At 47.3% G+C, this 26,050-nt stretch overlaps 1 protein-coding gene and 1 long non-coding RNA gene across 3 annotated transcripts in view; both read left to right on the top strand.

The window, feature by feature from the left end:
* LOC126520649 (kinesin-like protein KIF12) overlaps positions 1 to 26,050 on the top strand; it is a 421,689-nt gene that overhangs the window by 129,702 nt on the left and 265,937 nt on the right. The window lies entirely within an intron of this gene.
* LOC126520651 (uncharacterized) lies at positions 85 to 4,938 on the top strand. Of its 2 annotated transcripts, XR_011892971.1 has the most exons (4): positions 85 to 164; positions 1,015 to 1,113; positions 2,095 to 2,222; positions 4,284 to 4,938. It is a non-coding gene; the product is annotated as an uncharacterized lncRNA (long non-coding RNA). The 2 variants fall into 2 exon arrangements; XR_007597092.3 differs by lacking the exon at positions 85 to 164 and having other exon boundaries at positions 732 to 1,113; positions 4,284 to 4,937.

The following is a 26,050-nucleotide window of genomic DNA, read 5'->3' as shown; positions in this document are numbered from 1 at the left end:
CGGTGTAGAAAAAGGTGTGGCCCGTGCTTTGTGTATTACTCGTGGTCCACTTCAAAGCAAAGCGTTCGTACGCACTGGAAGGCGGATCCACGGACGCTGAGACGAGCAGTTGCAACGTGCCCTGTGTCGGCGGTCGGTAGTACTGCCATAATGGAAATTTTCAGGCAAGTGCCCATTTATTTGGTATTTCTTTGGTTTGTTACGTGTTTTTGTTCGCTCTAGAAGTATCTTACTGTGATCTCGTAGCATAATTCACTAATGTAAGAGCAAGAGCAGCTGCACTCCTAGTAGGGCAAGTTAACTACCTCGATCGCGCCCCGTCTTACATCGGGCGTGATGCGCCTGCATAGTTACGCTTTTCTCAGCGCTTCAACGTTCGTAGATGTGCTTCTTTTGTGCGTTCAGCGCGGCTTCTTGTAATACGGTCGCTCGCACTTAAGTTAAATGTGGTCGACCACTTTTGCGTCGCGTAGAAAAAGGACGACTGACTTTGCCACCTTTCGAAAGAACTGGCGCGGTATTGGTTCTCCCTGATGCGGTCGCGTGCTGCTGTTGCTGCTTGCCGGGCGCCTTTAACATGTTTTCGGCTCGCTTTGTCTGTGCGTGTGTGCGCGCTCGCGCTCGGCTCGATTCGTGTGTGTGTGTGTGTGTGTGTGTGTGTGTGTGTGTGTGTGTGTGTGTGTGTGTGTGTGTGTGTGTGTGTGTGTATGCGTGCGTCTTGCGCGCGCTTACATGCCGGTTTGTATGGGCCGGCGTGCTTGCGTGTGTCTAGTGCGTACGTGTTTTGTGAGCGTGTTTGTGTGGGTCACTGTGTGTGCGTGCGCGTGTTAGCGTGTCTGCCTGCATGTATGTGCGATTGTTTGTGTTTATCAATGTGCGCGTGCGTGCCTTTGTGTCTGCGCTTTGAGAGTGCGTATATTTGTGTGCGCGCGAGTGCGTTTTGTGTGCGTGCGTATGTATTGCATAAGGCCGGTAGAGTTTTACTCGCAATAAAACTCTTCCAATTTGGTGCAGCGAGTGTTGCCGCCTGAAAGCCGAGTTTGGTTTCAAGCCAACCTGGACAACTGCTGTATGAGGCGCTGTTTCTCAGGAGGATCAGTGGGAAGGCGTCAGGTATACGCTTCCTCCTTTTTCCCGCCTCTGCCCTGATGAATCGATATCCTTGATTGTTATTCTAAAAGAAACGTTACATCCAGAGCACAAATAAATGATTAAGAAATCTGGTAGTGTGTTTCGCCATTACACTAATTCTGATCTTAAAGACGTGAATTTCTCATTAGCCCACATTTCCGTTGATGCATACAACCGCTGAAATTGTGAACAGCAGGTTATTCAAGACCCCCGTCCTACGTATATAGCAATTGTCTTCAGGAGCTTTAATGAATTTTGAAAATTTGAAGTGTTGTTGCGCTTTAGAGGTATCATATGCAAGCTTTAGGTCTCTCCGGGTAGTTTGCATGCTCTTCGAGAGCTGTCGCCTATAGCCCTATTGAAATTCGTAACTACAGTTTGGAGCACTAGGGAAGCTAGAAGGCTTGTCCTGGATCTCGAGAAAGTGTTTAAGCTGGAAGTGTAGGTTGAGGAGTTTAGGGTTGGTCACACGAAGGCTTTTTTATGCTTTAGCAGTAGGAGTGTCAAAGGATAAAAAATGCAGTGTGTCAAGCGTGGGAAGCTGCTTATGTGGTAGAGGCTTGTGCGTGTGTGTGTGTGTGCGCGCGTGCATGCATGCGTGCGTGTGTGAATTCGCTCCTCACAAGGGAGTGTGTGTGTGTGTAAGTGAGCTACTTCTTTGCTGGTGCTATTTGCCAAAAATTGGCAAGAAAACACAATAATCAATATAACTTGAAATAATAAGCTATGCAAAGCATGCTGGCACAGTAGCGACAGCAGCATATGAGCATACAAACATGCAGCTGTGTGGCAATCTTAATGCATGATTGCAACATCTGGAAGGAAGCTTGCTTCTTTTTTAGTAAGCAGCGCAAAGTCCATATCTTTTGCTTTTCTCGTGCAAACCAAAACGAGGCTCATTACCAGTGATCTTGTCTTTCATTCTAATAGCATTTGTTTATCTTAGAGTGTTGTTTCTCGCAGGTCATGCAGATGATAGCATCAATTTCACAATGCCCAGCCTTGGTGCCCTCCATTAAGAGCAAGCCACTTGCATTCACCTTCAGGCAGATGGTTGATGTCTTCTAGGAAGCAGTTGGGAAGACTACATTGTAAGTAGATATAGGTGTGTAGCTTAATATAGTAAGTCAAGTTATAATTTAAAACTCTGAGGCTCTTTGGCGGCCTAAGCTTGATATCATATGCAGTTGTGTGTGTTTTTAAATATTGCCGATTGTAGTGCATACTGCAGGTATGACTGTTGATCCAAAGCATACACTTGCATTTTCTTGATGGCCTTTCATAATGAGGATTTTCTTTGTGCAAGAATATTCACAGATGGGGGCATTCCAGCATGATATTCTTTATTGTGCATTCAGTGCTAATTTCGTATTACCTTCCTGCTACCAATGTTTTTGCAGGAAAGGAATATTTCCTTACTCTATGCAATGAGCTTGTTATTTGCTCGTTGCATTACTTGTCTACCTTTAATTTAATCCTGTATAATTCTCAATACCTTAATATTTGAGCTGTTTTTATTTCAAATACAATATTAACATGCGCTGGATTGCAATCTAGACTGCAGGGGATTTGAAGAAATTACAAGAAACTAGGACCTCTCATGGGTGTTAAAAAACATTTCCGCAGGCATTGCACCTATTTCTTGTACTGAGCTAGCTGCTCATGAAAATTGCAAGCATATGTCATTTCATACAGTTTTGCAGGATATAGCAGGCCTATCATTGTCACTAAGCACAACCTTTCCTCTTTTGCATCATGAAAACCTGCCTCATGCTTAATTTGGGACGTGTCTTGAAAAATGAATGCTTCATAATTTTGAAACTACACAAAGTATTGGTTGGGGCTTGGCAGTTTTCAGACTTGACCATGTTGAACCTAGCCATTACAAGACGAGAAAAAAAACATGCACAGGACTCATTCAATCAAATGCAATGCTGTGGTCATTTTCCATGTGGCAAAATGTACTTTTAGGCGGGGGAGGGCGGGTAGCCAATTTACAACCATTGCGACTCATGCGGGTAGTGGCAACACAGGATGAGAAATGGTTATGGCTCTGAAGTTCATTGAATATGTGAACACTTATATACAATCCCTCCCCACCCCCCAAGTGAAGGGTAACCGTGCAATATATTTTGGGCGGTAAAGATGATTTTTTTAGGAGACAAGAAATTTCAGGCTCTAGTTGAGATGCTACACAAAGGAGGACCATGTATGTATTCACAGAATAACATAAACTGCCTAGGAGGGGTATCACAGTTTAGAGCATGAAGTAGAAAGTGGGAGCATGACGAAGGATCTTAAGTTTATTTAAACTTGTGATCTTTGAGAATACTACTTGTCCCCATTTGCCAAGCTAACCTATTGAAAGAAAGGAGCCTGCTCTAAAAAAATAGTAAACACATGCTAAATTTTCAAGGAAAGTATGCCGAAATGTCAATTCTTACTAAATTAGTAAATAAGAAATACACAATAAATTTTAAGATACAGAAAGGGTCTAATAAACTGCATTGCGGAGTTGGAGATTGTTGGGCTGGATGCATGTATTGCAGGGCAAATGATAATGCCAGTGGGGGTTCCCTCATTTTCATTTTGTGTGCACTCTCTGTAAAATTACTCTTTGTCTCCTAGTGTAATAATGTTGTGTAAAAACAGCCATTTTTTAATGTCTTGTGCATGTCAGTCTTAATATGCCATATCCCGTAAGGTTCTCAGCTGCAGTACTTATAAAGTGTAATGCAGAGATATATTCCACATTTCATGTCAATTTTATATTAAGGTCACATACGCACTCTTGGACAAATTTCTGTTGTTGAGAGATGTCATTGGTAGTGTCCTTAAATTTTATTCACTCTTATTTTCTATGGTGAAAAGGCTACTGTAAATTTATTTGCTTTTGCTGCTGTATGTGCCTTGTATTCACAGTGACATAGTGGTTTAGTGTTCACAGTAAATGCAATTCCTAAATTTGCAAAATAGAAATTTCTCCTACCTTTCACCTGTCTTGCCCAGTTGCCTGAGCTGTTCATTGTTCCCAGTCACATTAATTAAGTTTGTTACTTTCAAGCTTGTTGCCTTATCAAATTTTCCACAGTGCACATGTGTAATTGCACAGACTGAACTCTCATGATTCTCTTCTTATTTTGCTAATGCAGGATGCAAGATTCCAGCAATGCCATGCGCTGCATTTATTGGTCAAGATGCTCAGAGAATGGAGTCCCTGCACCTCGTGGTGAAACGTGAACATTTTCTTTCTTTTGGAAAGCTAAACGTCATTTGCTGTATCAATTGCATTCTTGCAGCTCAGATGTGTACTATATTTTTTCTAATTTTGAATCAATTAATATTCACTGTTCAGTATAAAAATGACGTACAGTGTGAAGGACAAGGACTGCGAGAGATGACATACACTGCGCTGACTTCCAACAATATTTTATTGCGTTGCCACATCGTGTGTTTATACACAAGAAGGGCCATGCGCAGAAAATGAAAGGCAGTCACAAGGGGTGTTCTAACAGCAAGTCATTGTACTAAGAACATGGTCACTAAAAAAAAATCACAATTTCTATCTGTGGAGATACAAGACTTCACTAGGGGTCAGCGTGATAGAGGGGGCACTAATGCACACACTACCCATTTTTCTGGTGAAATAAGCTTCAATAATGTACCGGGTGAGCTGTGTTTCGCTAGAACTTGCGTATCTTCAAAGGGGGGCATGCAGCGGCAGTCCCGGCAATGAATGCCCAAGTGGCCTTGAACAGTGTTATGGACGTTATAGTGCACTCTTAAACGATCATTTAGGCACCTGCCTGTCCGTCCAATAAATTTACTGCTTCAAAACGGGAATATGGTAAACCACATTCGTTACACATATCGCAAAACGTTTTCTGTGCCCGACAGAGCAAGAACTCTGACACGATTTAGGCGCGTTTACACGCTTACAGAGCTTTGCCAGCTTTTCCGGGGCTGAGAAAAGGACTGGGATTCCTGGAGGTTGCCAAATCTTTTTTTAGCCTATGGGAGACATCATGCACATACGGTAGCACTGCGAACCAGTCTTTCAACCGGCTGGTTCCTTGACTGAGTGCGCTCATCACGTTTTGTGCCCTTCAGAAGCTGTTCCACTATGGCTGAAATTAGGGCCAAAGGGTAGCCAACCCAAGAAAGGCGATCTACCTGTGTAGCAAGACTATCTTGCATTTCATGTGAGCAAGATTTATTGAGTCTGCTAACGAGGCAAATCTTTACAATACCTCGTTTAACAAGCTTTGAATGTGCAGAGTTAAAGGGCAAGAGTGACTTCTTCTCGGTTCAAAGCACTAGCCCACCTGTTTATTTGTAAGGCACTGCCTGAGATCAAGAAAGCGCAAAGAATCATCAGTGGGGACCTCATTTGTTAGTTCTAGAGGCTGCAGCTCTTAAAGATCTCCAAGTCTCCCAAGCAGCAGGCTCAAAAGCATGATCAGTGCAATCAATAAATACCAGGTAGTCGTCCACAAACTTGCACACTTTGACAACGAGAGACGCATCTAGGGGACCTTGAATATTTCAATCATGATTAGCTAGATAAATATCACTCAGTGGCGGCGCCAGGCATGATCCTGCACAATATACAAATAAATGGTATTTGTATAGGATCATGCCTGGCGCCGCCACTATGTTATATTTATCTCGCTCATCATGATGGCAATATTGAAGGTCACCTAGATGCGTCTCCTGTCAAAGTGTGCAGGTTTGTGAATGACCACGTGGTATTCATTGATTGCACTGATCACGCTTTCGAGCCTGTTGCTTCGGGAGTCTTGGAGATGTTTAAGAAAGCCTCTACAACTAACGCATGAGGTCCCCATTGATGATTCCTCGCGCTTTGTAGATCTCAAACTGGTGCTTCGATCTGAGAAGTAAGAAGTCACTCTTGCCCTTTAACTCTGCACACTCAAAGCTCGTTAAATGAGGTATTAAAAGTTTTCCCTCGTTAACAGCCTCAATAAATCTTGTTCACACAACATGCAACATAGTCTTGCTGCACAGGTTGATCACCTTTCTAGGGTTGACTACCCTTTGGCCTTAATTTCAGCCATAGTGGAACAGCTTCTGAGGGGCACAAACCGTGATGAGCCCGCTCAGTCAAGGAACCAACCGGTTGAAAGACATAGGTTCGCAGTGCCACCGGTGGGTATGTGCATGTCTCCGATAGGCTAAAAAAGATTCGGCAACCTCCAGGAATCACAGGCCTTTTCTCAACCCCAGAAAAGCTGGCAAAGCTCTGTAAGTGTGTAAACGCGCCCAAATCACGTCAGAGTTCTTGCTCTGTCGGGCACAGAAAATGTTTTGCGATATGTGCAACGAATTTGGTTTACCATATTCCCCTATTTTGAGGCAGTAAATATGTTGGACGGACAGGCAGGTGCCTAAATGATCGTTTAAGAGAGCACTATAACGTCCATAACACCGTTCAAGGCCACTTGGGCATCCATTGCCCCGGGACTGTGACTGCGAGCCCCTCTTAGAATATACGGAAGTTCTAGTGAGACACAGCTAACAGGTCATCCGGGAAACTATAGAAGCAAATTTCACCAAAAAACTTGGTAGTGTGTGCGTTAGGGCCCCCTCTATCACGCTGACCCTAGTGAAGTCTTGTATCTCAAAAGATAGAAATTGTAATGTGTTTTTTTCAGGTGACCACGTCCTTAGTACAATGACTTGCTGTTAGACACCCCTTGTGACTCATTTTCTGCGCATGCCCGCTCTTGTATACATACAAACAATGTGGCAACGCAATAAAATATTATTGGAAGTCAGCGCAGTCTATGTCGTCTCTCGCAGTCCTTGTAATTCACGCTGTACGTAATTTTTTTGCATTAATTGCCAACTATTCCAAGAAAGCACCTTTTTCAGTATATTTGTAATGTTTGATACGACCATTTGCTGGCAAATGTGAACAGTGTGATATTTAACTTGAACTTTTACATGACTGCCTGTGCCCGTGTTCTTTTAGTAACCAGAGTATGGCTAATTTATTAAACTATATTTGCTAATTTGTATACTCACATGCTACAGCAAGCCCTAATCTTGTATTACTGCGTCGAAGTGCAAATAATTTAGAAATTTACTATGTATTTTAAAACACTGTCTACCTTTCGTGTTCAGCAAAATTGTTTAATCAACAGTGGTTTGCTTTTATCAGGCCTTTTACTGCACCTTGCACCCACACAATAGTAAATGTGAAATACTCACTCTTGATTTATGGTAAGAAATGAACGTATTATCAAACTGCATATTGTATATGTACCAGTGCCTTCGGGTTACAAGACAGAAATTTATGGAAACTGGAATTGTAGTTAGAAAATCTCCTACACAGCACTTTTAGCACAGAGAACTCTCGTTTCACAAAAGGGGACAAACTATGTAGGCACTAAAAAATTCTACATATTTTTCGTGCTCAAGTAATCTTGTTGGAAAGAGAAAATTAGCAATAATACTGCTGGCTTAAACCTCGCTTAAAGCACGTCTATGCTTGGAAAGTATTGTTTCAGTCCGAAAAATGTTGGCCAGTTATGCTTACATCGACTTTCCAAACTTTTCATAATGCTTTGTGATTACATTAGTGTACAAAGTAACAGGTGTCTTGTGCATTTGCTCTGCATTTCAATTACTCCCCTAATTCACCTTTGTAATGTCCCTTTTTTTTTTTCAAGGCATCAAAACTTGAATTTTCGTTCATTGAGCTTTATACTGAAAATTTATTCCTTTATGTGGCCCAAAACACTGCGAGGTCAACTCAGGCTCTTTCAGTGCTGCTATACATAGTTTCTTCTCTAATAACAGATTTGATCAATACTTATATTTTAGATACCTTTGTGGGAAATGTACATGTTCTTGTACTTACCGATGTGTTTGGTGATTGCGCATGTTTATATTTCATGTCATTTATGTATATATTGTACTCTGTATCGCAGCATGCAATAAATATATTTACATTTTTCTTGAAAATGCCATGTATCGTGCCAGTCTGTGTTGCATGTTATGTGGATCTGGAAATCGTGATAACCGTTGGTGTTGATATACATGCTCAAAAGTGACATTTGCTAGGTTGTATATGTGCAGCGAAGACAGGTTTTGCAATATACACCGTGAATTACTAATATGTAATGTGATCCACACGTATACGTGCGTGTGTGCCCATCGAAGCTTCAAGGCCGGCTGTTCGACGGTGTGTTTGGTAGCCGAACTTGAACCTTCTGGCACACGCGAGAGTTACGCGTGGATCGCTGTACATAGTAGTAATTGAAGGCGTGTACTGCCGAACCTGCCTTCCATACACACTAGCAATAAAAGGGTTTACACCCTTCCAACACCCACATAGATGGGTGTTAATATGGACTTGCACCCCTACACCCTAAATTTATTTTGCTGGACACCCTTCCTCTAGGGTGCTATAACTGCACCCCAACTGTAGGGTGTAGACAACAGCACCCTTAGGGTGTTCGTCTGGCGACAAACTGATTTACACCCTTAAGGGTGTTAAAATGTTTAGTGTGTACGGCGCGTGCGGCCACGCGGGGCACCATATCTTGAAAGCAACCAGCGATGTGGACAAAGTGTGCGGTTGCCCGTGCCTCATCTTAAATAAATCTGTGATGTGTACATAGTGCGTCGTATGCTGGTAGCTTCGTGTGCGCTATGCTTTCGACGCTTTGTTCGCGTTGAAGCGAAACGTAACACGAAGGTAAATTCGCTCGCTGCTACTGCCGCGTTTCCTCATACCAGCGTTTTGACAGCAAGTTTCCGCGGTCATCGAGTGAGATGTGTTCATGTTTACCTGTGCTCGCGTGACAGCGGGCTTGCTGGTTTAGATAGTAAGCGAATTTTTACGAGTTTGTGTGGCCGATAAAGGTGCGATACTTACTTGGCATAGTTCTCTAATAATTTTCTGTCGCAATCGATGCTTCGCCTTTCGGGCTAAACTACAACTTTTTACTTTGTGAAATATTAGGCAACCCTTTGTTTAAGCCAGATACGCTATAACCAACATCACGTTTCTTAACTAACGCTTGGTGGTAATTTATGAGAAAGAACTGTGGCGTATCACATATATGCGATGTACCACCCATAAGCGATAGACCATGCGGTTACGGGTACATTTTTCGATCATGCAAAATATATTTGAACCGCAGAAAACTTGCAAAAGGTATTAGTCAGATAATGAAATTGGCGCATTGCTTTAGAGAGGACCGTTTTTCTCACAGATCCAGCGAGCACAAGTGTCATTAAAATTTGATGACGCCATCTTTGATTGGCTAATTCGTATCTTCGTCTGGGCCGGATCATTTATAGACATTCGTTTTATGTTAAATTTTACTTTTCATAGCCTTTATCAGTTTGGCATAAGCCAAAAGAGAACTTTCTTGCTCATCTCCCGAGTTATTTGCTGCTTCTATTGTTATGAGCTCCTGATAGGTGATAGGTCTCTTGCTATTGTAGCGAAACGACGCAGCCGTGAGTTATCAGACGAGTCAACTCACCAGGGAGACGGAAGAAGAATGGGGATGAGCTCTGGCAGGGGTCTGTCCGAATTCGAAGGTACGACGACGAGAGTAGCATTTGAACAGCTAGGTTTATTCACTTGAGATTTCCTTTAAGTTAACACTGCATAAAATATTTACAAACAGAACGATGTCATACCCGTCGTCGTCGTCGGCCTGCCTGACCGGCCTGGTCTCCCCTGGTGAAGATGCGCCGTCTGCTGCTGTCTACTTGCTCACTCAAAAACTACCCGAACTACTCCCTAAATAAGTTTCCCCAGCATCCAAGGGACCCGCGGACCGGCGGGAGGCGCAGGCTTCTCCACCAATGGGTTACTTCGTTACTCCGACCAATCAGGCAAGCCGACATCACCCAATAAGCGGCAGAGTTCAAGGGGTCAAGAAATGGTCGCGTCAACACTCCTTACACAAAAGCACTCGGACCATGACTAATCGGCTTTTGACAGCCGAGCGTGGGACGAGGACGCGTCAGGTGCACGTGTGACGTCAGGCGCGGCGGCCGGGCGGCAGTACATGCCCGGCGCCGCCGCGATTATTCGGGGTACAAAGGTTTGCCTCCGCGTCGAGGAGCCCCCAAAATTCCCGGAAAACAAGCAAAGAGGCCCGCGCTATACTCTTTTCGCGACACCTCCCCCCTACGAAAAAGAGTGTCCCACTCGTTACAAAGCATTACTACAAAACCAAATTAACAAATTAAATACGTACAAATTAAACACGTACATTTAGGGATTCATATAAAAAACAAGTATCCGTAAGGAAGATTTAACATCACATAAAACAAAACAAACAACAAACAAGTTTTAACAAAAATGGAAACAAAATGCACAAGACAAGAAACATGAAAGTTCATTCTCGCGCTACACAATAAAATTAACAATGAAGATTATTCGCTTGCGCTGTGATACACATCAGTGTCCGTGTCGTAAGCAGTGATAGTTCGAGGCTCAGCCTCGTTGGGGAATGTCTTCCAGTCGGAGTAAAGTTCAGTCCCGGCGTCCGAGTCTTCTACGACGCGCACTCTTTCACAAGTATCTGTCTCGCACACACGATCACTACGCGAACCGCACTCGCGCACACCACCATTCAAATCGCACTCGCGCACAGCATCACTTGGATCACACACTTCCTCTCGATGTCCGTCAGCAGACTCGTCGTCTGCGTCGTCATTATCCGAGCACTGTCTGACGTGGCACGGTTTTAAGCGCGCAACATTAACAACGTCACGTTTTTTGCCAGTTCTATCCACTACCTCCCAGTTGTTCTCGCCGATTCGCTTAACAAGACGGAAAGGCCCGTGGTATCGGTGAAGGAGTTTTGTTGTCTTTCCCCGAGCTCTGAAGGGAGTCCACAAATACACCAAGTCCCCCACATGGTAGACTGCACTACGTCGTTTAGCGTCGTAACTACGTTTGTTCTTTACTTGCTGACGCCTCTCCCGTTCGGTCACTAGCTCGCGAGCACGCTGCAGCCGGAGGGCGACTTTCCTGGCGTCCAGTGTGCAGTCCAAACCGCGTTCCGCGCCCAGCGCTACATCTATAGGAAGTGTGGGCTCATGTCCGTGAAGAAGAAAGAACGGGGTGAACCCGGTGGTCTCGTGAGTAGAAGAATTGTATGCAAAGAGCACGTACGGAAGAAATTCATCCCAGTCGCGATGGTGCGAAGAAACATACATGCTGAGCATATCGGCCAACGTGCGGTTGAAGCGCTCGCACAAGCCGTTCGCTTGAGGATGGTACGCTGTAGTAGTGGCATGCTCGCTACCTATAAGTCGGAAAATTTCTTCAGTCAGGTTGGCGACAAAATGCTGCCCTCGATCTGTTATCACTTTTTCTGGTGCCCCATGGCGTAAGACAATTTGCTCGATGAAGGCTTTAGCAGCTTCTGCAGCGGTGGCCGCTGTACACGCGACAGCTTCGACCCATTTCGTGTGGTAGTCAGTAACCACGAGGATGTAGCGGTTTCCTGCTTTGCTTTTAGTGAAAGGGCCAAGAAAATCCATGCCCACTTGTTGGAAAGGGCGACCTGCAGGTGGGATCGGCTGGAGAAAACCGGTCGGCTTTCCGGGTGGTAGCTTTCGCGTCTGACAGTCGGGGCAGGAGAGGACATACTTGCTGACGTGGCAAAACATCTTTGGCCAGAAATAGCGGCTGCGAATTTTCTCCCATGTGCGCTTGACACCGAGGTGGCCTGCCGTGATGTCGTCATGGCAGTGCCTCAGAACCTCTGATCTCAAACACTTGGGGACAACGAGTGCTGCGCGATCTTCTTGAAAGCCTTTCGCTCTTCTGTACAATACACCGTCGACCAGCCGAAAGCTCCGTGCCGTTCTTTTCGTTTTTCTGACAACGGGCGCACTCGGCTGCTCTAGGTGCTGTATTATTTCTTGCATCCAGGAATCCTCTCTCTGCTTTTGCCCGATGTCCACATGATCCAGCACGAGCAACGGTAATGGGTTTTCTTCGCTTGCTGGTGCGGGATCATGAGGAATGCGGGAAAGCGTGTCCGCATTTCCATTCTTGAGGCCAGGGCGATGCCGCAACGTTATGTCGAACTCCTGAAGCAACAGAGACCATCTCATAAGGCGACCATTCGGATTTCTCACTTTCATTAGCCAGGCCAGGCTAGCTTGGTCCGTCACGACTGTGAACTTGGACCCAAAAATGTACGGACGAAACTGTCCGCACGCATACACGACAGCGAGACATTCTTTCTCAGTCGTGCTGTAGTTCATCTCAGCCTTATTAAGGTGTCGGCTAGCATAGGCAATTACTTTCTCTTCGGATCCGATTTTCTGAACTAGTACAGCACCTATTCCGTAATCACAGGCATCAGTGTGCACCTCTATCGGCTTCCCCGGCTCAAACTGACGCAAAACGGGCGCCGTGATCAGCTTCTCTTTGAGGGATTGCATAGCCGCTTCGCAAGCCGCATCCCAGACGAAAGGAACATCCTTTCTAGTGAGGTTAGTGAGTGGCCGAGAAATACGAGAAAAATCCTTGATAAATCGCCGATAGTAGTTGCAGATTCCGAGAAAGCTCTGTACACCTTTCTTGTTTTTTGGTGGGGAAAACTTTTCAATCGCGGCCACCTTGTCTGGGTCCGGTCGGATGTTCTCGCCAGTGAGAATGTGACCAAGGTACTTAATCTCCTGTCGAGCGAAGCTGCACTTTTCCGGCTTCAGCCGCAAGTTCGCCGCGTCCAAGGCCGAGAATACGCTTTTCAAATCTTGCAAATGAGCGGTCATGTCCTTAGAGAAAATTACAATGTCGTCCAAGTAAGCCAAGCATACCTTCCAAAGCAGACCACTGAGTACTTTGTTAATCATTCTTTGAAACGTGGCCGGGGCGTTACACAGACCAAAGGGAACAACATTGAACTCATACAAGCCGGGCCCACAGGCAAACGCGGTCTTCGGCTTATCTTCCTCCTTGATTTTCACTTGCCAATAGCCCGATGTAAGATCAAGTGTTGTGAAGTATCTTGAGCCCTGTAGCACGTCTAGAATGTCATCGATTCGCGGCAGTGGATGTACATCTTTCTTCGTAACTTCATTCACCCTTCGGAAGTCGACACAAAAACGCCATGACCCGTTCGGCTTTTTTACGAGGACGACAGGTGATGACCAGGGACTGCGAGATTCCCTTATTATCCCATCGCGCAGCATTTCCTCTACTTGCTTCTCAATCAGGTTTCTTTCAAAAGGAGAGTGACGGTAGGGATGCTGATGAATTGGTCGAGAATCGCCTGTGTCGATAACGTGTTCTGCCATAGACGTCTGCTGAATGGGGTTGTTATCGCCAGTGAATAGATGACGGAAGTTGTCAATGAGCGAAAGCAACTCGGCCCTTTCACCTGGACATAAGTGGTCCCCAGTCTCCACGTCAAAATCCCGAGAGTCTTGCGTGTCTTCGGGTATGATGACTGCCACTTGTGCATTGTGAATAGAAGTAGCCCATCCAAGCTTTGTTCCGCTGAGCAAATTTACTGGCGACATGGTGGGATTAGCGATCCGAATCACACCTGTCCCATGCACGACCTTGGTCACGGTACGAGCAACGTGAAGTCCGTTTTTGAGCGTGATGTTCGGTTCGATGAGATGGACTCCGTCCCTTGCGATTTTTACTTGGACAGCGATTTCAGTGCGAGGTTCAATGCGAATATGCTCGTGGCACCGCGCACTAAGTACATCATTGTGTGCCAGGGTGCTTGAATTTTCATGCAACCGAAAAGTTTCACCGTTGAGGTGGAGTTTACTCTTGGAGAAATCTATTAGAAGACGCACTGCTCGACAAAACGGGAGACCACCTAATAGCTCGTAGGGACAGTCCTTCACAATCAAAAACTTATCGCGAACAGTTGTGGAGTCGAAATCAAGAGTTATTTCAGTTTCACCTTGGGGGGAGAGCAAGCTTCCGCCGATTCCTCTGATGAAGACATTTTTTCTTGATTTTGATGAAGCACCTATTTTTTCAGCGAAATGCGACGAGATGACATTTACCGAGGAGCCAGTATCAATTACGAGTTTTGTGTCGGTACCATTTGCTCGTATCGGTACTGTTAAAAGCTGACTATCTGACATAGTGCATACGGGACGGCCGGACTGGCTCCCTAGGCCCGGCCGTTCTCGTTTCCCGAAGGGTTGGGTTGCCCACTCTGATTATTATTGGGCCCTCTCTGTTGGTTTCTGTCATCTCGAAACCGCGTCCAGCATTGGTGCGCGACGTGACCGATGCGACGGCATAGCTGGCATCGTGGACGCCCGTCGTCGGCACGGGAATTTCTTGCCGGCCAAGGCACCAGAGGACGGCGTACGTCATCTTCAATAGCCTTCAGTCGGTCCGATAATGTGGCTATAGAATCCGCGATCGCCCTCAAGTCCCTATCGCGGTCGGTGGTCTCTCGCGGGCAATGACGCTCTGCCGCAGCGCAGGTAGCGAGACATGCCGGAGGCGGCTGCATTGCTACTACAGCGGGTGTTATTCCGGCGGCAGGTGCCAAGGCGTGTGGGTACCACGACTGCTGGCCGGCAGGGAGGTGGGTGCCGATCGCTTCTGGTTGGTATGCACGCGTCATCAGAGCAGCTTGATTAATCCGCTGCAGAATTTGAAGGAAAGTTGAGCAATTGTCCGGATTAGCCATGATTATCTTCTCCTGCACGTCTGGACGCAGGCCGCGCATGAGGTGCCGTAGCCGTTCTTCTTCTGTCATAGAGGGATTAATTTTGGCGCACAGCTGCACAACATCGTAGTAGTATTGCTCAGGGGACTCTGATGGCAGCTGCGTTCGGTTTTGGAGTCGCAAATATGCGATCTCAACTGAGTGGCGACTTGTGAAGGACGTTTTTAAGAGCGTCGCCCACTCTTCCCATGTATTAGGGGCACCCGTTAAGATTTGCGTGGTGTGCCACTTTTTCGCGTTGCCGTCTAATGCCAAATATAAGAATTTCACTTTCGTCCCTTCATCCCAGTTGTTGAGGGAGGCTACGTGTTCGTAGCAAAGCAGCCACTCGGATATTGACTCTTCTGGAGTGCCTCTAAAGACTGGCGGTCCGACGAAAGGTTTACCTTGAGGAGTGGACATCGTAGCGAGAACAGTAGGGGGTTCGCTTATAGTAGAGCTGTTAGAGCTAGGTTCTTGAGGTTTGTTGCCACGGCCCATGATATTAAAGCGTGGACTTCGGTACCCAGCACACTCCACCACTTTGTAGCGAAACGACGCAGCCGTGAGTTATCAGACGAATCAACTCACCAGGGAGACGGAAGAAGAATGGGGATGAGCTCTGGCAGGGGTCTGTCCGAATTCGAAGGTACGACGACGAGAGTAGCATTTGAACAGCTAGGTTTATTCACTTGAGATTTCCTTTAAGTTAACACTGCATAAAATATTTACAAACAGAACGATGTCATACCCGTCGTCGTCGTCGGCCTGCCTGACCGGCCTGGTCTCCCCTGGTGAAGATGCGCCGTCTGCTGCTGTCTACTTGCTCACTCAAAAACTACCCGAACTACTCCCTAAATAAGTTTCCCCAGCATCCAAGGGACCCGCGGACCGGCGGGAGGCGCAGGCTTCTCCACCAATGGGTTACTTCGTTACTCCGACCAATCAGGCAAGCCGACATCATCCAATAAGCGGCAGAGTTCAAGGGGTCAAGAAATGGTCGCGTCAACACTCCTTACACAAAATCACTCGGACCATGACTAATCGGCTTTTGACAGCCGAGCGTGGGACGAGGACGCGTCAGGTGCACGTGTGACGTCAGGCGCGGCGGCCGGGCGGCAGTACATGCCCGGCGCCGCCGCGATTATTCGGGGTACAAAGGTTTGCCTCCGCGTCGAGGAGCCCCCAAAATTCCCGGAAAACAAGCAAAGAGGCCCGCGCTATACTCTTTTCGCGACACTATATTCATCGTAAACACTGCTGGAATTTTTATTTCCTTGCGTATTCATAACCAATAATTGTTCTAAAATATATACTCCTGAAACAATAAATTTTACTACCACATTTGTTTTTTTTTTTGGGGGGGGGAGGAAAGACAATTCTAATGTCCTCCGCGAAAAAAACACATCACTGCGTGCTGCCTACTAAATTGCGCAAAAATCTATGTTTGCTTCACAGTGTACGTACATCGCTGCGTTCGATGAGCTTATTAACTTGGCAGAAGCAAACTTGCGGACGCCACTGCGATAAAACATGATGAGACAGCCAACCAGCTGTCACGATAAGGCAGACAGCGCATGCCCCATACACACAGGATAACCCGAATAAAGTATTGCGATACCAATTATATGTACAATCCAGGCGCATTTTGGCCTCGGTGTCGCCGTGATGTTCCGTATAAAGTCCAAGGGCGACAACACCGTCGCGGCGCGTCCTATTGTCGCGAAAAGAGTATAGCGCGGGCCTCTTTGCTTGTTTTCCGGGAATTTTGGAGGCTCCTCGACGCGGAGGCAAACCTTTGTACCCCGAATAATCGCGGCGGCGCCGGGCATGTACTGCCGCCCGGCCGCCGCGCCTGACGTCACACGTGCACCTGACGCGTCCTCGTCCCACGCTCGGCTGTCAAAGGCCGATTAGTTAGGGTCAGAGTGCTTTGTGTACGGAGTGTTGGCGCGACCATTTCTTGACCCCTTGAACTCTGCCGCTTATTCGATGATGTCGGCTTGCCTGATTGGTCGGAGTAACGAAGTAACCCATTGGTGGAGAAGCCTGCGCCTCCCGCCGGTCCGCGGGTCCCTTGAATGCTGGGGAAACTTATTTAAGGAGTCGTTCGAGTAGTTTTTGAGTGAGCAAGTAGACAGCAGCAGACGGCGCATCTTCACCAGGGGAGACCAGGCCGGTCAGGCAGGCCGACGACGACGACGGGTATGACATCGTTCTGTTTGTAAATATTTTTATACAGTTTAAACTTAATACGGCAAATGCCAAGTGAGTAAACTTAGTTATTGAAATGCTACTCTCGTCGTCGTACCTGCGGATTTGGACTGACCCCTGCCAGAGCTCATCCCCATTCTTCTTCCGTCTCCCTGGTGAGTTGATGCGTCTGATAACTCACGGCTGCGTCGCTTCGCTACAAAGTGGTGGAGGTGCGGGGTACCGAAGTCCACGCTCTAATATCATGGGCCGTGGCAACAAACCCGAAGAACCTAGCTCTAACAGCTCGACTATGACCGAACCCCCTACTGTCCTCGCTACCATGTCCACCCCTCAAGCGGAACCTTTCATCGGACCGCCAGTATTTAAAGGCACACCAGAAGAGTCAATATCCGAGTGGCTGCTTTGCTACGAATACGTAGCCTCCCTCAACAACTGGGATGAAGGGACGAAAGTAAAATTTTTGTATTTGGCATTAGAGGGCAATGCAAAAAAGTGGCACACCACGCAAATTTTAACGGGTGCCCCTAATACATGGAAAGAGTGGACGACGCTCTTAAAAACGTCTTTCACAAGTCGCCACTCAGTTGAGATCGCATATTTGCGGCTCCAAAACCGGACGCAGCTACCGTCAGAGTCTCCCGAAGATTATTATTATGATGTTGTGCTGCTGTGCGCCAGAGTTAACCCGTCTGTGACGGAAGAGGAGCGGTTGCGGCACCTCATGCGCGGCTTGCGTCCGGACGTACTGGAAAAAATTCTTATTGCAAACCCGGACAGCTGCTCTGCTTTCCTCGAAATTTCACACCGAATTGATCGGGCAGCTTTTTTGATGATGCATGCGTCGCAACCAGAAGCGATCGGCACCGACTTCTCTGCCGGCCAGCAGTCGTGGTACCCATACGCCTCGGCACCTCCAGCCGGAGTGACACCCGCTGGAGCAAGAATGCAACCGCCTCCGACCTGTCTCGCCACCTGCGCTGCTGCAGAGCGTCACTGCCCGCGAGAGGCCACCGACCGCGACAGGGACTTGAGGGCGATCGCGGCCTCTATGGCCCCATTATTCGACCGCCTGAAGGCTATTGAAGAAGATGTACGTCGCCCTGCAATGCCCTGGCCAGCGAGAAGTTCCCGTGACGACGACGAGCGACCACGCTGCCAGCTATGCGACCGCATCGGCCACATCGCGCCCCAGTGCCTACAACGGTTCCGCGAAAACGGACCCCAATGGAACGAGCAGCGCGGCGGTCGGGATGAGCAGCCTGGACGACCATGCGAAGGGGACCCGCCCGGCCGACCATTTGGCAGTTTGGCGAAAAGTCAGCCCCTCGCATCGCCTTTCCGAGAGAATGGGACTGACGCAGAGCTACGGCAGCGCTCTAACTTTGAGCAGAGCAACTCCGGCTTGCTTTCCCGACTTCCCCATGATTCCGCACCAGCAAGCGAAGAAAATCCATTACCGTTGCTCGTGCTGGATCATGTGGACATCGGCGAAAGGCAGAGAGAGGATTCCTGGATGCAAGAAATAATACAGCACCTAGAGCAGCCGAGTGCGCCCGTTGTCAGAAGAACGAAAAGAACGGCACGAAGCTTTCGATTGATCGACGGTGTGTTGTATAGAAGAGCGAAAGGCTTTCAAGAAGGTCGCATGACACTCGTTGTCCCAGGGTGTTTGAGGTCGGAGGTGTTACGGCACTGTCATGTCGATAGCTCGGCGGGCCACCTCGACGTCAGGCGCACCTGGGGGAAAGTTCGCCGCCGTTACTTCTGGCCCAAGATGTTTGGCCACGTCAACAAGTACGTCCTATCCTGCCCTGACTGTCAGAAACAGCCGCTCGCCCCCAAAAAGCCAGCCAGTATCGCCCCCTTCGTAAGCTCCAAAAATGAGCCTCCACTTCAGGTAGGCCAAGGAACTCAACGCGGAACCCAGAACGCCAAGAAAGTGGCCCACCGAATGGAGCCTCCGCAGATGTTGGTGAACCAAACCGGCAAAAAACGCGACGCTTTTAATGTTGCGCGGTTAGAACCGTGCAACGTCAGACAGTGCTCGGAGGATGACGACGCAGACAGCGAATCTGATAACGAACGTCCAAAGAAAAAGAAAATGTGTTGTGTCCCTCGCGTGGTGCATCAATGTAGTTCGCGTGGTGACCGGAGGCATGCCGCGTATGATCGTGTGTGTGAGACGTCGACTAGTGATCGAGGACGACAAGACAAAAACCCGTACGGGACTGAACTTTACTCCAACTGGAGGACATTTCGTAGGGAGGCTGAGCCTCGAACTATCACTGCTTACGACACGGACACTGATGTGTATCACAGCGCAAGCGAATAATCTTCATTGTTAATTTTATTGTGTAGCGCGCGAATGAACTTTCATGTTTCTTGTCTTGTGCATTTTGTTTCCATTTTTGTTAAAACTTGTTTGTTGTTTGTTTTGTTTTATGTGATGTTAAATCTTCCTTACGGATATTTCAGTTATTTAACCATGAATCCCTAAATGTACGTGTTTAATTTGTACGTGTTTAATTTGTTAATTTAGTTTTGTAGTAATGCTTTGTAACGAGTGGGACACTCTTTTTCGTAGGGGGGAGGTGTCGCGAAAAGAGTATAGCGCGGGCCTCTTTGCTTGTTTTCCGGGAATTTTGGGGGCTCCTCGACGCGGAGGCAAACCTTTGTACCCCGAATAATCGCGGCGGCGCCGGGCATGTACTGCCGCCCGGCCGCCGCGCCTGACGTCACACGTGCACCTGACGCGTCCTCGTCCCACGCTCGGCTGTCAAAGGCCGATTAGTTAGGGTCAGAGTGCTTTGTGTACGGAGTGTTGGCGCGACCATTTCTTGACCCCTTGAACTCTGCCGCTTATTCGATGATGTCGGCTTGCCTGATTGGTCGGAGTAACGAAGTAACCCATTGGTGGAGAAGCCTGCGCCTCCCGCCGGTCCGCGGGTCCCTTGGATGCTGGGGAAACTTATTTAAGGAGTCGTTCGAGTAGTTTTTGAGTGAGCAAGTAGACAGCAGCAGACGGCGCATCTTCACCAGGGGAGACCAGGCCGGTCAGGCAGGCCGACGACGACGACGGGTATGACATCGTTCTGTTTGTAAATATTTTTATACAGTTTAAACTTAATACGGCAAATGCCAAGTGAATAAACTTAGTTATTGAAATGCTACTCTCGTCGTCGTACCTGCGGATTTGGACTGACCCCTGCCAGAGCTCATCCCCATTCTTCTTCCGTCTCCCTGGTGAGTTGATGCGTCTGATAACTCACGGCTGCGTCGCTTCGCTACACTATGCTGTATGTGCGAGTAAAAACACGCGACGGAAACGGACGATGGGGGCTCAGTCTGGCGCGTGCGGAGGAAGCGGAGAGAAGACGTGCTGTCTTCCGTCGCGCGAAGGCTGTGGGGGGTATGGGATGTATGGAGAGGGCGGTATTGTGGTACGGCAGCAACTGCGCATTTCGCGAACGAGCGCTCAGAGAAGGGACATGGGGAGGCAGTGCAGGATTGAGGGGGCGGGGGGAGGCGGGGGCGGCTTCGACTCCGCCAGCGAGCGCGTACTTTGCACTGCCGCGCGCGGTCGTGTGCGTCTTATCTTGAGAGGGATCTGCAGACGGCTCACATTTGTGCGCGCTGTGTTCCAGCCACTCTTGCGTCGAAGCGATTGGCGACACGAAGGTCACTTCCCTCGCGGCTGCTGCCGCGCTTGCTCACACCAGCGCTTCCACAGCGAGTGCCCGCGCTCATCGGGTGTGATGTGTTCATGTTTGCTTGTGCGCGCTTCCACCACGCTTGTTCATTAAGTTAGTAAGCGAATGTTCGCATGTTTATACGGCCCATAAAACTACTATCCTTACTTCGTATAGCTGTGTGCTAATTTGCTATCGCAATCGATGCTTCGCCTTTCGGGCGAGACTCCGAATTTTTCTAGATCGGAACTTCGTAGTAGGCTAATGAAGAGAAAAATATCCTGACAGCTTTGTGCGCTAATGTTAAACGTATAGAATGTGGAAATAACCTGCTTATTTACGAACCTTTTGCACGTTGTATGACGAGCTGCTGCCGTACATTTCATAAGGGAAAACTAACTTAAACGCTATTTTGAGTGATAAAGTCGCTATTTATGTCATTGCTAGAGAGGATATAAATTCCGGATGAATACGTAGCATTTTATTTCAGAGCACAGCTCTTAGGCGCTCGTTCCTACGTTGAATGTAGGCGTTCCTCGGCGTAACCGAGCGAACGAGCACAGCATACGATGAAAGCGAACGCGGAGCGCAGCGTGGAAATGAAAGAGCACGAATGGAGGAAAGTGAAGGAGGCGAGTGCAGTGAAAGCATGAGGCGAAAAGTGGAGGAGGAGTGGAGGTGAAGTGGCCTGCGCATGCGCTGAGTTGCCGGCAGCCACGGCATCTGCCGCCGCGTGGGCGATATCTGTACTCCTCTAAAACCTGGGGAGAGTATCGCAGGAGTAAGAGGGCCGATTTACCCTTCAAAGCATTGTTTTACTCTCTCAAAATGTCGAATGGAGTGAAATGCATTGTTCACCACCGTCAGCGAGGAGAGAGTGAGATGTTTTCACTCTGCACTTCTCAGAGAGAGTATAAGAGAATGCCTGTTCTACTCTTGCGGCAATAGAGAACAAAACGTGGCGGAAGCTCCTGCTGCAACTGCAGAAGGCTGGCCCCGAACATGGCGATGTATCACTCACGCACGCTGAGCAAAGATCACACCGTTTTGCTTCTAAGAGAACAAGCAGCCACCGCATATAGAAAGAAATTCAACAAGAGTGGACACTCCCATCGAGCCCAGCGGCCGAATTGAGTGTAGCGCACCAAGCGGATGGGATTAGCACCTTACGGTGTTGGTTTTGAGCGCGCGCGTTTTGAAAGCCAGCTTGTACACGCCACGCCGGCTCCGCTGATCGGCGTGGCATTTTTTCCCCGCTTCTACTGCTGAACCACGCGCGGCTTTGGCGCGGAATAGCTTTATTATTTAGTAAAAATGATTGCGAACGATCTTTACAAGCCTCCACCGAATCTGTGCCATGTGTAATTTCATAAAGTAAACGCAAGTCGTGTTCTAAAAATGATGAAATGTTTATTTTGCTGTACATAAATGCTCGTTTCGGGCTTTTTGTGCTTTCATCCAAAGTTGCGGCACCAGATAAGCAGCAGTCGTTGCCGTACGAAGCTCAACCGGACGCTATCAGCTGAAAAACAGTAAATTACAAGCATGTATCATTTTGGTATGTTCATCTAACAGGAATACTGTGTGTAGAGGCGAAACGTGTTTAACTGGTGAATGGGCGGCATTACAGATAAATTTACTTTTACATAAATTTTGTGGCAAATAGGCGCTTCCCAAATAGTGCCATAAATTATGAAGAAAACATCCGATTTTCAAGCATCCCTCCCTCCCCGGGCATTATTTCATGCACCTTAAGAGCACAAATACACGAGTGACTGCGCGTTTCCAAAACAACTTGGCCTCAGTCGACGCGATGGTACTGTACATCTAGCACACAGAGATGGCCGCAACATAGGCTCTCAGCCAGACCATGTTACACGCTCGCAGAATACCCTTTAGTTGCACTCGAGACAAATTCGTGGGTGCAAATTCTGTGTTCAATCGCTCAGAAGACGGAATTGTCAAGTTCTTGGTTTTCGCGCTCCTCGACGTTATCTTTTACGCGTCCTGCCGGCGCAAACAACACGCTCCCACGTTATCACTCTTGGCAATCGCTCGTCGCGTTTTCGACGAGCGTGAGTAGCCAAAAAAGGTGTATGTTGTTGCAGAGCCATAGAAAAGCGTCTCATATTTGTCCCACTAAAATTCAGCACACGCCAAACCGTCACCGAGGCCGGCTTGCGTTTTTGCTAACTGCTTCACAACCGCAGGCGCGGCGAGCATGCCTCAAAGGTATCCCAAAAAGTAGCGAAATACAATAATGTTGTGGGTCAGGGAAAGCGTCACGAACTTGTCCCATCAGATTCAGTACACGCGAAACCGTCACCACGATCGAGCTGCATTTCGGTAACTGCGTCACTTAGCTGGGTGCGGCAAGGGTGCCCAAAACCTACCGAAATAAGCTTTAATGATGTTGTGGCTCATAGAAAGCGTTGCAAACATTTCCCAGTACGAGTCATTAACTAAAATTAACTGCGCCAGAATGGCCGAGCTCTTTTCGCTAACTGCGTCACTAGTCTCGGTTTTGTGCCGTAAACCTAAATATGCTTGAAATGCGTCGCAGACCGTCAAACGAAATTTCTCTCCTTGCCGTAGTCAATTGTGCGGCGGTGCCGTGTCGAAATACAGAAGGAACACAAGAAAACGCCGGGAGCCCACAAACGAGATACATCCAAAAGAGAAGGGTCGCCAAACAAACGAACTTCAGATGCGCTGCCGGCCTGGCTCGCTTCGGTGGCACATCATGACACGTCTGGCGCATGACGCATCATATGGGGCGTCGGGCGTGCCGCTACCTTGTTGCTAGAAGACTCAAGAAAGATAGGTCGCGAAGTATACGTTCATTTATACGCAAAACTTCTTAGTTTTAGCGGATAAGAATGAAAAAAAGAACCGTTGTCTGTAAGTTCATTTCACATTCTTTTTTTTCCGCGATGCTCGATCGCGTCAACTAACGGATGGGACTAGCACTACGCGTGACGTGTTTCTTGTTGACAGTTTTCTCCGAGCGTCCCCTCTTGTTGAATTTCTTTCTCTGTGTCCACCGTGCAAAGAAAAGCGGAGCCAGCGCTCTACTTTTTCACTCGGAGTTGTTCCACCGCACGCGCGCACAACATCGCGGAACAGCACAGCACCGGAGAAAAATTATTCGTCTAGCGACCAGCAAAGGCCACCCCAGGAAGACCGTGTGTCAGCCATCTCGCGCCGCCGCGAAAACAGGACAGTCGTTCGTTATTCGTTGGATACAACAACAAATTCTCCACGGTAAGTTAATTCTAACTTACGTGCACGTTCTGCGTATATGACATGCTTCGCCAGGCAGTCGTCGCGACGTTCAGCCGACGCGATTGACAACGGACGGACTAGGCAAGCGCAATGTCTCTCGATGTCAATCGAAAAAGGCAGTCGTCGCGATAACTGCGTGTGATTTTATCCCTTGCCGCCGTCCACAAGCGCTTTGAAAATCGCAAACGCTGCTTGAACCATAGTATGTTCAGTAAGACTTGGGGCGAGGGGACGTATAAAATGATTCGTTTACCTGCCCATGATTCCGAGCCTATGCGGAGAGTGCTTAGCGTGCGTTTTGTGTGTTTGAATTTATTCATTTTGTGAGTCTACCGTGTACGGAATGCTGCTGAAATAAGGAGTGACATAACGAAAGGCGTCATTTTGCTGCCGGCATGCTTTCGTTATAATAAGCCGCGCGCTTGACGGTGTCTTTCGCCCATGGGTAATCTGCGACCACTGAAGTTACGTGCAGCGCCAGTTAGAAACTTTGCCGCAGGCATCCAGCGGCATCCTGCAATAAGTAAGTAGATTGCGTATCTTGAACCTACTGAAAACGTATGAGGAATTAATATTTTAGGCTGAATAAGACAGCTGTTTTTGCTCATGTTCTGAAATGGTGTGATTATGTCTGATTTTATGTCTCGCGTTGTGGTTTTCGAGTACGGTGCGAATGGGAAAGGGTGCTTAGTGTACGAAGTCGGTGAATTGTCAAGCGGCGAGTTACGCGTCGGAATAGAACGACTGCTGTGTGGAATAACAGTTGCAAGGAAGTTTTGCATGCGCTTACTGGTTTGGACATGGCATGTCCAACTCTTTGTTACTAGTCGTCTGTCATACACAAAAAGAGTTGGTCTAATAAACTAATAACTGTGTTCTAACTGCAACTTTTGCATACCTTCAAGAATGTAAAATGCTAGATTTCAAACTGCCGCAATAGTGGAGTCTATCAAAAATGAACTCCATTGCGTACCTCATAAATGAAAATAAGTTCATGCCTTTTAGTAAGCTAAGACCCGTACAAAAAATTATTGAGAAGGGATTGAAATATCGTTGATCAATGTTGAGTGTTTTATTGAGCAATTATTGAGAGTTTGTTGGAGAATTGTTGGGCTGAGTGTTGAGGGCTCTTGAATATTGGCCACTGAAATTTAATTGAAATACCATTGAGTATCTCAATGTTGAAGAATTGTAAGGTTACCATTGAAAGTCCATTGTACTTAGACGCCGTTGTGTTTGTTTTGTTGAATGGTTTTTGGGTTACCATTGATTCTGCGTTGAACTGACGTTGTGGTAGTTCTGTTCACCTGTTGTTGAGTTATTATTGCCACAGCACTGAAAAGTACATTGTGGCCCAGTTGAGATGGCATTGAGATTTCAGAAGTCGCCATTGAAATATGATTGACGTTTCGTTGGGCTAGTAGATTTTTATTCATATATTGAAATTGCTTTGCTGTTCACACTTGCATGCCCCGGTGCCTGCTCATAACTTTCCCAAACGCTAACAAAAGCAAAGGAGAGATGGAACAATTTGAAGTACCTTTATTTACACTAAAGATGCGTGCACATGAAACATTATTACAGCACATAAGGCACCACTACATCGAACCTGGAGACATAGGCTTATTCCTACGGCACTCTAGCAGTGTAAATACATCTGAAAAAACCTATAATATGAACTCAATCAAAACGATCATTGTGATCTTCACTTTCGACTTAAGTTTATGACTAGAAGGCAAAGCGACTCAAAAGGCAGGGCTTAAGCATACCCTTGTAACAACCACTTTGAACACATGAAGACTTGAAGCTGCTTGCGTGTGAATACACAAAAGACATCTGAATATGTTACATTAAAATGTTTCGCACACTAACACATCACAGGAAGAGCTACGGCTGACTGTGAAACGGCAAAATAACAGACTTGAAACGAATGACTTCACGTAAATATATACAAGGTTTAGCACACGTCTTTCACCGCGATTAAAATTTGATGAAGTACCAAAGTAGACTTGCCTGAGCTTTTTGTCT

Source organism: Dermacentor andersoni, chromosome 3 (genome assembly GCF_023375885.2).
Source record: "Dermacentor andersoni chromosome 3, qqDerAnde1_hic_scaffold, whole genome shotgun sequence".
Classification (NCBI taxonomy): Eukaryota; Metazoa; Arthropoda; class Arachnida; order Ixodida; family Ixodidae; genus Dermacentor; species Dermacentor andersoni.
Note: the sequence above shows the minus strand (reverse complement) of the source record. Positions and strands in the feature narration are given on the sequence as shown.